The sequence below is a fragment of the Pinus tabuliformis genome, chromosome Q (genome assembly GCF_031772625.1).
Source record: "Pinus tabuliformis cultivar Carrire ecotype Pingquan chromosome Q, CPIR1, whole genome shotgun sequence".
Taxonomy (NCBI): Eukaryota; Viridiplantae; Streptophyta; class Pinopsida; order Pinales; family Pinaceae; genus Pinus; species Pinus tabuliformis.
Window position 1 is genome coordinate 1,346,212,846 of NC_142296.1, and position 13,038 is coordinate 1,346,225,883.

General features: G+C 41.2%; 1 protein-coding gene across 1 annotated transcript in view; it reads right to left on the reverse strand.

Annotated features, from left to right (window-relative positions):
* LOC149224873 (uncharacterized) overlaps window positions 1–13,038 on the reverse strand; it is a 203,206-nt gene that overhangs the window by 120,593 nt on the left and 69,575 nt on the right. The window lies entirely within an intron of this gene.

The following is a 13,038-nucleotide window of genomic DNA, read 5'->3' on the forward strand; positions in this document are numbered from 1 at the left end:
TCAAGGCCTCCCACATCTCCCTTGTTGTTTCCTTTTCAGCAATATGTGGGACCACATGATCCTTGACCCCATCCAAGATCATGCACTTCGCCTTTGCTTGAGCCTCCTCGTATTTCTTGAGAGGATCAACATCAACCGGTACAGCCACCACTTTCAAGGCATAATCCTTGATGTGATTCTTGTCCAAGACTGTCAGGATCCTGGCCTTCCAAATGACAAAGTTGGATGCTCCATCCAATCTGTCCTGATCCCTCAGTCCATTAACTGCCATCTTGATTCTCTGCTCAAACAAGTATAGAACAGGTTCTCTTCTCCCTCTCTTGTTGCTGCCTCAGCAAGACTCGGATTTGGATTTCTTTGGCACTAGAAATCCTTTAAGGAACAAGTTCTTTCTAGACTCCCTCTGAGTCCTGATTTCCTTCACGAAAATCCTCCTACCAAGTAATGTTGAATCACCCCTTCTCCAATCCTCCTTTGTTTTTGCTCAGCAACCCGTACCTAGACTTCTTTGGCAAGAAATCTGTTAAGGCAGTGAGTCCCTCTACCTTGGCTTCGTCTCCACAAACAATGTTCTGCAACAACAACGTCCCACCAACACCACAGATCGAATCTGCATTGCTCCTACTACCCAGGCAACTGACTGATCTAAGCCCCTCAGGCTTTGCGCTGGACCAGAGAGCTGACGCAGTAGTGAAAATTTTTAATACGAAATTCTACTGCAGCAATCGATCTATTTCAACTACTTATTTCTCACAATAACTTATTTACAAAAAACTCTTCAATAAATATTAAAATAAATTCCACTGTAGTTATCACATAATTACATAGAGAAAATAACAATGATATACAAGCACAAGAATCAATCACATCAACACAGTTGTTTTTGGAAAATTGTCCCCGGAAGCGGTGCAGCAAATGAGGGTTTTATTAATCTTCAGCAACAATCGCTTTACAAGGAATGATTTCACAGAGACACTGAGACAATACTTCAACTACTCACTCCTTCAGCTACTCCTCTGGCTCTCAAACAGCACTGTCACTCGGGACAATTGTCTCTCTGCAGCAGATTTGCTTGTTTTCATGGTTGATGGCTTCAATGTCCTATGATCTACAATGCTCTGATACCATGTGAAAATTTCTGAATCTAGACACAGAAATCCTACTGCAGTCACTGGTTTATCATCTCCTACTTGTTATTTCATTCAACAAGTTATTTAATTGTAAATAATGATGAAAAACACTACTGCAGACTACACTGACATACAGATCATAAACTAAAACAATATATGAGACAAACACACAAGGGACACCATTATTTTTGGACAACACGTCCCCAAAAAACCCAATGTGGGAAAACCGGTGCAGCAGATAGAGGGTTGGTATTATTAAATAAGCAAAATCTGAGTACAATAGGTTGCCTCTCACGCCGCTAACCTTTCAGAGAAATCATGGTAGCAAAAAATACATACGAGGGTTTACCTCGTTCTCCAAGTCACAACGAATCCACTGAGTGGCCTGACTAAGGCAACCACTACGAAATCCCAGCACAATCACTGCTTGGGCCAACGTCTTGCCTCTAGGAGACTGCGTCACCCCTTCTGCTGGATCGATTTGCTGGAGGAAGATTGTTGTTCAACCCTCCCGGCTCAGAACCTCGCTTCTCCGGCAAAATCTCGGACTTCTGACAAATACTTTGCACTACCACTGCAAGAGACCCTCCTGGCCTGCGTGAGCCCCTTCCTGGGCTACATAGGCCTCTGCGCTACCTCTCTGATGCTACTGTTGCCTCTCTTCCACGTACTCTTTGGCTCAGAACTCCTTTCTGATCCAAATCTCTGCTTCTGCCCCTCTCACTGCAACTCAGATCACTAGTTCGATTTTCTCAGCAAACCACGCCCCAAAAAAATCGAACTGATTTGATCACTTGGTGTATCTCCAACTAACCCTCAAGCCTCCTCTTATACTTTTCCTATTGATGAATCAACAGTTGAGATTAAGTCGCTAATCAACAGCTAAGATTAAAACAAACTTGATCCTTGTCTCTTAGAAGCTTCTCACCCATATTTTTATTAATACCCATTAATATTTTAATTTTCCTAAGTTTAGACTTAGGAACCCCATTAAAAATATTAATTATTTTAATAACTCACAAACCTGGTGGAATTTCTCCAAGGGATTTCTGGGTCTTGAAGATCTCATGTGTTTTAGCCCCTCCACAAAATTTCGGAGCTGGAGCACATCCGATGCTACCCAAAATCAAAACGCTTCCCCAACAACTGCAAGCTGGTCTCAAACCTCCTGAATCCTAGTGAGGAAGGGATATATGCCTTCCCCCTTCTGCATCATGATGCATCTCAACTTTTCTTTTAGAAACATCTTCCGCTGCTCGGAAGTGCCCTGATATAGCATGGAGAGAACATCCCACATCCCTTTGGCAGTATCCTTGCCAGCTATGTGTGAGACTAAATGGTCCCAGACTTCATCCAGGATCAACCACTTCGCCTTCGCCATTTCCTTCCTATATTCCTTTAACTGATCTGCTTCCTAGGGAACTGGCACAACACTGTTTATGTAGAGCTTCAGGCCATATTCATCCAATAGGAAGGGCATCCTGGCCTTCCAAATGACATAGTTGGAGGAACCCTCCAACCTATCTTGATCTCTAAGTCCAGCTATGGCCATCTCAGAAACTGTCGAAATCCCCCTCTTTCCTTTTGTTGCTCTGCTACTCGCACTCCCTTCTAGAGTGAGAAAATCTGCACTCAGCTACTGCCAATTTGCCTGGAAAAATCAAACTTCTGAGACTCGAAGTTCCCTAAGAGAAATTTTCCCTCTGTTGTGTGTGCTTTTCTCTTCCACCCGACGTTGATTCTGCAACTACAAACTACTGCAAAACCCTTTGCGTTCAACTAGACATCTCCTCAACGAAAATTTGAGCTGCAGCTTCTCCTTTTGACTGTTGGAATCACAATCCCGGGCAATTCGACTTTTTTGCAACCCCACAACTGAAAATCGAATTTTTTCCCCAGCAATTTGGAGTACCTGTCTGGGTACTGCACTGCCTCTGCAAATTTTGGCCTGCTACTCCCACTGAGCATCGAAATTTCCTTCTCCGCTTCTGAGCTTCCCGGCTGATCACTTACGCTCTATATGAAAAATCCAACAACTGGAATCCTATTGTAGCAACTGAAATTTATTTTCTAATTGTTAATTATTTTAACAATTTATCTGCTAAGACAAATATCAAATAAATCACACTACATCCTTCAAAAATAAAATACTACGAGAATAATAGCACTGGAAACTGAGAAAATTCTAGCACACACACAAAATCAAATTAACACCATTATTTTTGGACAATTGTCCCCGGAAAAACCCAATGTGGGAAGACCAGTGCAGCAGTTGAGGGTTTAAATTATTATGCAACAGTGAGAAATTTTGAGTACAATAATCTGGATGTCGAATCTAGCAATCCTACAGAGAAAAATATTGGCAAAATTCTAGTGAGGAATTTTCCTCACCCCACAGGCAAATCTAAGCTCTGACTATAGCTCCAAGTGAGCCATCCAAACTGTCTCTGCGCTGACCTCCGTCACCCTAGCGCAGTCCCTTCCCACGCTCAGCTTGAATCAGCTGCTCCTGTAGTCGTCCTGTCTGCCACTGGCTGAGAAATGTTAATTTGGGGTAGCATCAGATGTGCTCTAGCCATAAAAATTAGTGGAGAGGCTAAAGCACATGAGATCTCCAAGACCCAGAAATGGTTTGGGCAGATTCTTCCCGTTTAGGAGATATTAAAATAATTAATATTTTTAATGGAGTTCCTAAGTCTAAACTTAGGAAAAATAAAATATTAATGGGTATTAATATAAAATTGGGTTAGAAGGTTCTAAATGACATGGATCAAGCCAAATCTAATCTTAGCCATTGATTAGAGATGTAATCTCGGTCGTTGAAGGACCAATAGGAAAAGTATAAGAGGAGGCTTGAGGGTCAGTTGGAGAACACACCAGAGTGATCAGTCATTCGATTTACTAGAGCGGGGTTTGCTAAGTAAAGTTGAATCAGTGATCAGTTTGCAGCAAGGGGCAGTGAGTACTGGACAGAGAGGCAGAGATAGTGCCGAGAGACCAGCGCAGAGGCAGAGAGGCAGACACAGAAGCCAAAGCAGGCCACGCAGAGCCCAGCAGAGACAGCGCAGAGCCAGAAGGGCCTGCGTCATCCATGCAGAGGGCAGCAGGAGTGATGCAGAAGGCCATAGAGGCTGCGCAGTGCCTCAGAGGGCTAACACAGAGGGGTTTGAGGCTGACGCAGAGGCCAGGAGGGTTGACACAGTGCTTCAGTGGTGCTGGAGAGGGTTTCGTGGAGCAGATTTTCTGAATATCTGCTTCCGAATAGAGAGGTATTACTGCCAGATTATTTTCTCTGTCAGGTGAGCCAGTTTGGCACCTAGTTGTACTCAAGGATATACTGCATAATAAATAACCCTCAGAATTGTTGCACCATTTTTCCCGCATTGGGTTTTTTTGGGGCGGGTTGTCAAAAATAACGGTGTCACTTGTGTGTTTGCTATTTCTTTCAACTGTTGATCTGTAGATGGTTGAGACTGTATTGTGTTTATTTCGATGTTTATATGTTTAAATAACTTGTTCGTAATTAACAAGTAGGAGAAATAAACCAGAAGAATACAAATAAAATTTCTAACGGATAGACTTAGAAATTTCAACATGGTATTAGAGGGTGGTTGCAGATCACAGGAGAGCTGAAGGCATCAGCTGAAGCAGAGCATTTGCAGCAGAAACAGTTGTCTCGAGTGACAGAAGTTGTTCCTTGCAGAAAGCGACAAAAGAAGGGTTGACGCAGAGGGACTGTGTCATCAGTCCGGGCCAGAAAGAGGCCAGCACAAAGGCTGAGGAGTGCAGAAAAAGGCTCACGCAGAGACCAAGAGGATTGACGCAGTTGGCTGAGGGAGCATTTTACCCAGTGCAGGGATTACGCAGAGCCTAGAGGCTCAGTCCTTCAGTTGCTGGGGCATAGGAAGTTGTGGGCAGTTTGCGGGGAGTGAAGCTGGTGGGGTGCTATGGGCAGAACAGTACCTAACGGGGCAAAACCAAGGTAGAGGGAGCCGCTACCGAGGCGGATTTCTAGCCAAGGAATATGGATCATTCTTGCAGGTGCAAAGAAGATCGGAGAAGTGTGACTTGACAATTGGCAGGTGGATTTCTAGAAGGGAAATCGAGACTCAGACGGATTCTAGCAGAGAACTTCTAGGCGGGAAGTAGAGAGACTCAACAGGAGTCGAAGAGATAACTTCCGGAGGGAAGTAGAGAGACTCAGAGGAGTCGACAAGACGAGCAGAGAGATGGCCATGAATGGGCTGAGGGATCAAGACAGGCTAGACGGGGCATCCAACTTTATGGTCTGGAAGGCTAGGATCCTGTCCATTCTAGATAGATATCGCATCAAGGCCTTTGCCTTGAGAACAATGGCGATCCCAATTGACCCGGCTGATAATGAGAAGTACGAGGAGGCAATGGCTAAGGCAAAATGTATCATCCTTGATGGGGTCAAGGATCATGTGGTCCAACATATTGCCGAGAAGGAGACAGCAAAGGAAATGTGGGACGCCTTGAAGACATTGTACTAGCATACTTCCGTGCAGAGGAAGATGTCACTTGAGAATTAGCTGCGGTCATACCAGATGCAGAAGTGGGAGCAGATAGATCACTTCCTCAGTCGGTTGAAGGAGATCCAGGACCAACTGACTTCCATAGGGGCCACACCGGATCAGGAGTTGATGGTGAGGACCGCACTAAATGCAGTCTCTGAGGAGTGGGAGACATTTGTCCAGAGCATACTGGGCAGGGCGAGTCTTCCAGATTGGGAAGAATTGTGGGCGGCTCTTCGCCAAGAAGAGATCAGACGACTGAGCAAGACGAGAAGTAGCAACAAAGGAGTCCGGATCAAGAAGGAAGAGGAAGAGGATGCAGCTCTGGCATCTGCGGGGAAGTAGGAGAAGAGGAAGAAAAAGGACCTCTCCAAGGTCAAGTGCTTCAACTGTGGGGAACTGGGTCATTATGCGAACCAGTGTCCGAAGAAGAAGAACAAGGGAGAGGCATCTGACTCCAAAGCAGCCCCAGCGAAGGCGGAAAAGGAGGTAGAGGAGGATAACAATTGTGCCATGTGTTATCACCCTAAAATCTTTGTCTCTAAGCTTTGGAAAGTTGCCTTGTTTTTAGTCATAGTCTTATAAGTTTTGAGTCATCTCATCACAATTAGTGTCATTCTCATTTACAAACCCTTCTTTTAGTCATGGTGTTAAAGGGTCTCTAGGTCATTTCATGCTTTAAGGGTTAGGTCATAAGGTTAGAAGTCTCTTAAGGTCATATCCCTTTTCCAGATAATGTTTGACAGCCTCATTCCATGTCCTAGAAGCCTCACCGGGTGTTTAGAAGTCATATTTCACATCATTTTGGAGAAATTTTGAAACTAGCTACGAAATCACTGAACTAGGAGTTTTCGTAGCGCGCTACGAAACCCTTGAAAAAGCCTGTTTCAGCATAAAAAACTCTGCTTTCTGCGTTTACTAGTCAACTTCCAGAAGGGGTCCTGAGCAGCTGAGAACTCAATTTTGAAAACTGAAAGAGGCTTTTCTTCCTAACATACCAAAATACAAAAACCTCTTTCAGTTTCTTCAAATTCGTTCTGAGGTGGGAGGAATTTATGGTTAAACTTGCACTACGAAACTGCTGAAAGTCAAGCTTTGTCTTTTGGTTTTAGTAGTCTTTTTCAAGATCAGTTTCTGGTCACAGGAAAAAGTATTTTGGAATTTTGAAGGAGGTTTCTCTTCATCAACTCTCCAGCTACAATAACCTATCTCACTTTCTTCATAAGTGTTTTCAGTTGGGAGATAATAAGCTTTCTTTGAAACCCAAATTTCAGAGAACGGATTTTTCCTGTTTGACACGTGTTTTTCAAGGACAGATTCTGGACAGCTGGAGAAGTGTTTTAAAAAACCAAGAGAGGTTTTTTTCTAGACAGCATGGAATACAAAAACCTCCTTCAGTTTCGAAAAATGTGTCATGGATGAGGAGATAAAGGCTCTGTCCCACGTGCCATTTTCAGGGATCCTAAACCTAAAAACAGGGAAACATGTTCCCTAATTTCTAGGGTTTGTCTTTAGCAGTCAGATGACCACGTGGGAGGCTTCATCAAATTCGACTTCTTGAGGTTGCAAGTTGTCAAAAATGCTTTAAATGCTTAGATAAGGTTGTTGTAATCATGATAAGGAGTTACACTCCTAGTTGTATTAGGTCTCTAGGACTGCTAGTTAGGTGTCATTTGCATTTAATAGTTAGTTTTAAGTATCAATAGGTGTCATAGTAGGATGAATTCGAATTCCCCTCATGCTGGAGGAGGAATCTCAGTTATGTAAAGGGCTCTATATATAGAAGAAGATCTAATGTACAAAGGGTGGAAGATTTTTCAAAGAAACTCTCTTATTGTGCTTTGGTGTAATACTTTGTTTCTAGTAATACAGTACTTGGCTTTGCTTCTCAGGAATCAGAAGGGATTCAATGTTCAGAATGTCTTGTGTTGTTCTTATCTCTTTATCTACAGTGGTATGAATGTGTGATTACTTAGAAATCACTGATAGTGCTTTAACTTCCTTTACACATTTATAAACTGTGTGGTCCTATGCATTTCTGATATATTCTCCATATGTTGAATTCCTATGCCCTGACTTCTATGTAAAGCTAACATTATTGTCAATACTGAAGCATATTTGACTCCATAAGCCCAATGGATACTTTCTAATTGTGTTTCAACCTCTTATACTTGTTCATTTTGTTTCATAGAGTTAGCCATCTTATTCATTATCAATATCTTTAATCTTGTGAGAGAGCCCTCTCAGGTTCGGAGGCTAAACCTCAGCCTAAAGTAGGTTTGAAACAGTTACTTGAAGTCTTCCTGGTCTGCAGCCTTCCAGGGCCTGATTTTGAGATAACACCATGAGTGCTCATATACCTCTAGAGAAGAGGAGGGGAGACATCGAGCTGTAGTCAAGAAGACTACAAGCGATGAGGGGCAGGATCCTTGAGGTACCCAACCTCTTAGATTATACCTTGCTACTGGAGCCCCGAAGAGAGAGTAGTAGGACTGGCGGATGTCGGTAGAAACAGATGCAGATGAAGCAGTAGAAAGCGCTACAGTGCAGTAGTCCCTGGCAGCGCAAAGCTAGCAAGCTGCATGTAATGACCCACCTATAAATAAAATAATAATATAAATTAATTAAAATTATAAATTTAATAAATTTATAATTAATTTATAAAATAATAAAATAAATAAACCTTATTAAATCAAACTACGTATTCAAATAAAAATCAACGAAATCAAATCAGATTCGATTTCATAAAAGTTACACGTAACCAAAATATTGACACGAAGAAGGAAAAGAAGGCGGTGGATGAGGAAATAAAAGGAGAAGGGAAAAACCATTTTGAGGGGGGGAGAACAATTTTGGATACTGTAGTACAGTTATGAAGGAAACTTGAGTCTTGATTATACTGATGTTTTTGGGCACGGGGGAATCAGATTGCTTCAATTGAAAGCTTTCTGAGACTGAGTACCTAGGTTGTACTCAGTTCGGCAGGGAGGTTTTTGGCCATTTTGGTGACACAGCCAGTCAAGAATTTCAGCAAAGCAGGCAAATTTTCAGCAGAGCAGATAGCTGGACAAGAATTGCAGCAGAGTAGACAGTTTTTCAGCAAAGCAGAAAGGTTAGTATTCATTAGATTAAATTTCTTTAAAATTATGTATTTATTATTTTAGGTTCTGCTATTTAGAAATTAGCCTGAGGTACAGGTTCTTACACTGAGCGGTGCGAGAGGCACAGAGAGGGTTGCAACAGTGCAGGATGGCACAAAGAGGTTTGCAACGATGTGAGAGGCAGGGAGTTGTTGCAGCAATGTAGAGGCAGTAGAGGGAGCACTTGATAGCGGCAGAGAGAGCTTCAACATCGGGAGTGTTTCTAGCCTGACAGGGATGTCAGTAGTTGGGTGGATCAATTACTTACTTCTTAGTAACTGAGTTGCAGTGCAGTAGCAGTTGGCAGTAGCACGATGCAGCATGATGAGAGGGGGTTGCAGTGCAGATGCAGTGTTGGGAGAAAGGACCAGCAGCAGCACGAATGCAGAGGGAGTTGTCGTACGGATGCAACAGTGCAGAGGATGTTGGGCAGGGAGGCCTAGCATCAGCACAAGTACTGGTGCCGTATAATCAGAGTGATGCTCAGTGAGGAGTATTACTAGAGCACAGTCCTCGCTAACAGGGAGTGTTGATTTGGGGTAGCATAAGATGTGCTCTAGCCATGAAAATTGGTGGAGAGGCTAAAGCACATGAGATCTCCAAGACCCAGAAATAGTTTGGGCAGATTCTTCCCGGTTTAGGAGATATTAAAATAATTAATATTTTTAATAGAGTTCCTAAGTCTAAACTTAGGAAAAATAAAATATTAATGGGTATTAATATAAAACTGGGTTAGAAGGTTCTAAATGACATGGATCAACCCAAATCTAATCTTAGCCATTCATTAGAGATGTAATCTCGGTCGTTGAAGGACCAATAGGAAAAGTATAAGAGGAGGCTTGAGGGTTAGTTGGAGAACACACCAGAATGATCAGTCATTCAATTTACTAGAGTTGGGTTTGCTAAGTAAAGTCAAATCAGTGATGAGTTTGCAGTGAAGGGCAGTGAGTACTGGACAAAGAGGAAGAGATAGTGCCGAGAAACTAGCGCAGAGGCAGAGAGGCAGATGCAAAAGCCAAGGCAGGCCACGCAGAGCCCAGCAGAGACAGCGCAGAGCCAGAAGGGCCTGCGTCATCCACGTAGAGGGAAACAGGAGTGACACAAAAGGCTGTAGAGGTTGCGCAATGCCTCAAAGGGCTGACGCAGAGGGTTTTGAGGTTGACGCAAAGGCCAAGAGGGCTGACGCAGTGCTTCAGTGGTGCTGGAGAGGGTTTCGTGGGGCAAATTTTCTGAATATCTGCTTCCGAATAGAGAGGTATTACTGCTGGATTATTTTCTCTATCGAGTGAGCCAGTTTGGCACCCAATTGTACTCAAGGATATACTGCATAATAAATAACCCTCAAAATTGTTGCACCAGTTTTCCCACATTGGGTTTTTCCGGGGACGAGTTGTCCAAAAATAACGGTGTCACTTGTGTGTTTGCTATTTCTTTCAGTTGTTGATCTGTAGATGGTTGAGACTGTATTGTGTTTATTTCGATGTTTATATGTTTAAATAACTTGTTCGTAATTAATAAGTAGGAGAAATAAACCAGAAGAATACAGATAAAATTTCTTAACGGATAGACTTAGAAATTTCAACAAGAAACTATCTCTCTGGCCTTCTAGAACCCTTTCCTGGTCTTTGGAACTAAAACTTGGCTTCTCCCCAGCTAAATCGAACTGCCCTCTAGAGGATTTTGCACAGCCCCTGCATCAACCTCACTGTGGTACTTTTGCCTCTCTGCAAATGCACTCGCTGGATCTTGAAATCTTCCTCCAGCTTCACTATCTCTGCCCCTCACTGTCTTTGCTTCGATCTTTGGCTCTCTGACAATTTTTGGTGCTCTCTGGAAATCGATCTACCAAGGAAATCAAACTTTTGGTGTATCTTCTCCAAGTGCCCATCGATTTCCTCTTATAACCCACTGTTGGAGCACCAACAACCAAGATTAAATCTTAATCAATGGCTAGTATCATCTTGGAGTCTATCCGTGTGAGTTTCTAAATGATTCGCACTTTGACTTAATTAATTACGATTAATTAAACATATTCCCTAAGTTTAGACTTAGGAAATATTTTAAAAAACTGGTGAATAATCTAATTAAGTCATCTCTAGGTGGAATTTCCATAAACGATTTCTGGGTTTTGGAAATCTCATGTGTTTTAGCCTCTCCACAAAGTTTTGAGACTAGAACAAATCCGATGCTACAGAAACTAACACATTCTACCAAACGTAACCAATAGAACCATTTTTTCTACTTACCGATCACGAAACAACAAAGGTAGGTTTCCATGCATTTGTTTGCAATTTCCATTTCACCATTTGTTTGAGGATGGTATTTTGAGCTCATATTAAGAGATACTCCAATATGTTTGGAAAAGTCTTTCCAAAAATTGCCCTTAAACTTTGCATCCCTATCACTAACAATTACCTTTGGGAAACCATGCAATTTATAAATATTTTGCAAAACACTTCAGTGATTTGCTTTGTCAAATCTATTTTCTTTACTCCCATGAAAAGTGCATACTTAGTTAACTTCAACTACTAAAAATTTTTATCCTTCCCATCTAATATGGGCAAACCTTCAATTAAGACCATCAGGATTTCTTCCCACTTCTGGTTAGGAATGTGTAGGGGGTAGAGTAACCTTGGTGACATAATATTTTCACTCTTATTTGTTTGACAGGTGTCACATTAGGCTACATATTTCTGAATGTCCTCATTCATCTCCTTCTAATAAAAAAATTGTTGTGCATTATAGAAAATTCTGAAAAAACCTATATGTCTTGCAGCCAATGAGTCATGGGACTCCCTTAAACTTTTGTTTTAATTTCAAGGACGGAGTTAGATAGATTCTTTCCTTGTACCACAAGATGCTATTTCTCCATTCAAATTTTGGGTTTTGGCCTAAGTTATTGATTATGGAAGATTTAGGGTCCTTTGCATATTCAACTTGTATTTCATCTAACAAATTAGGAGCCACAATCAATGTTCCGTATACGATTACATCTTCATCTTTTTGTGATAGTGCATCAACAACTAGATTGTCCTTCCTCTTTTAATGTAATATTTCCATATAGAAAGTGGAATTCTTTTCTATCCACTTTTGTTGTTCAATGGACAATGTTTTTTGTCATAGTAGGTGCTGAAAACTATTACGATCAGTACATATCAAAAACTTACTCACCATAAGATATAGTAATTTGTCACCACTTAACTAATGCATGTACAATGGAAAACATCTTTTTATTGTATGTACAACGGAAAGCATCTTTTTATTGTATGTACAATGGAAAGCATCTTTTTATTGTATGTAGATTTTAAGCCTTCCTTTTGTTGACCTTTCGATTCCCAAAGGCTATTGGGTGGTTTCCTTGCATTAATACTGTGCCTATTCCAAACTTTGAAGCACCACATTCTACTATGAAGGGTTTTGAAAAATGAGAGGTTGTTAACACTATTGTGGATGACATAATTTTCTTCAAGGGCTCAAAACATTCTTCTATCTTGCTATTCCATTGACAGGAATTTCTCATTAGTAAATTCAATAATGGTATTGTCAAATATGTGTAGTTTTTTATGAACATTTTGTAATGCCTCGAAATCCACTTAACTTTGATATGTTATTGGGTTCAGGCAATTTTTTTATTACCTTGATTTTGCTTGGATCTAATTTGATCTCTTCATTGGATATGATATGGCTGAGGTATTCTACTTCTTCCTTACCATAAGTGCATTTTGAAAAAAATTTACTATGCATCTTGGCATTCCACAAGAATACATATTTAAATTACCACAGAGCCTAGGGGATGTGCTGCCACACTATAAAGCCTTTTATGTTTAAATTATTCATTTCAAGTTTTAACTAAGGAAATGCATCAGTAAGAATTCTAGGCCTCTTTTGAGTCATCTGGGATTCATGCGTGGAATTTTTTTTCTTCGATGACTAATACGGTAATACCCATGATGCAATGGTCAGAACAGATGCTTATGGTACCTCTGCCCAAGGTTGATATGTAAAGCTGAGATAATATGAGACACATTTGGACATTTTTAACTACCTACCACCTATCGCCAATAGATCTACCATTAATATTCCTCTAGGATTTGAAGATCCACATGTGACTTGCACTGTAATGATTTGTTATCCAATAGGGAACAGCTGTTTGAATTTCTTAAAAGACGATTTATAGAAACATTAATGAATGGCAGGCTGATCATTAAACTAATAGATACACTACATATATGA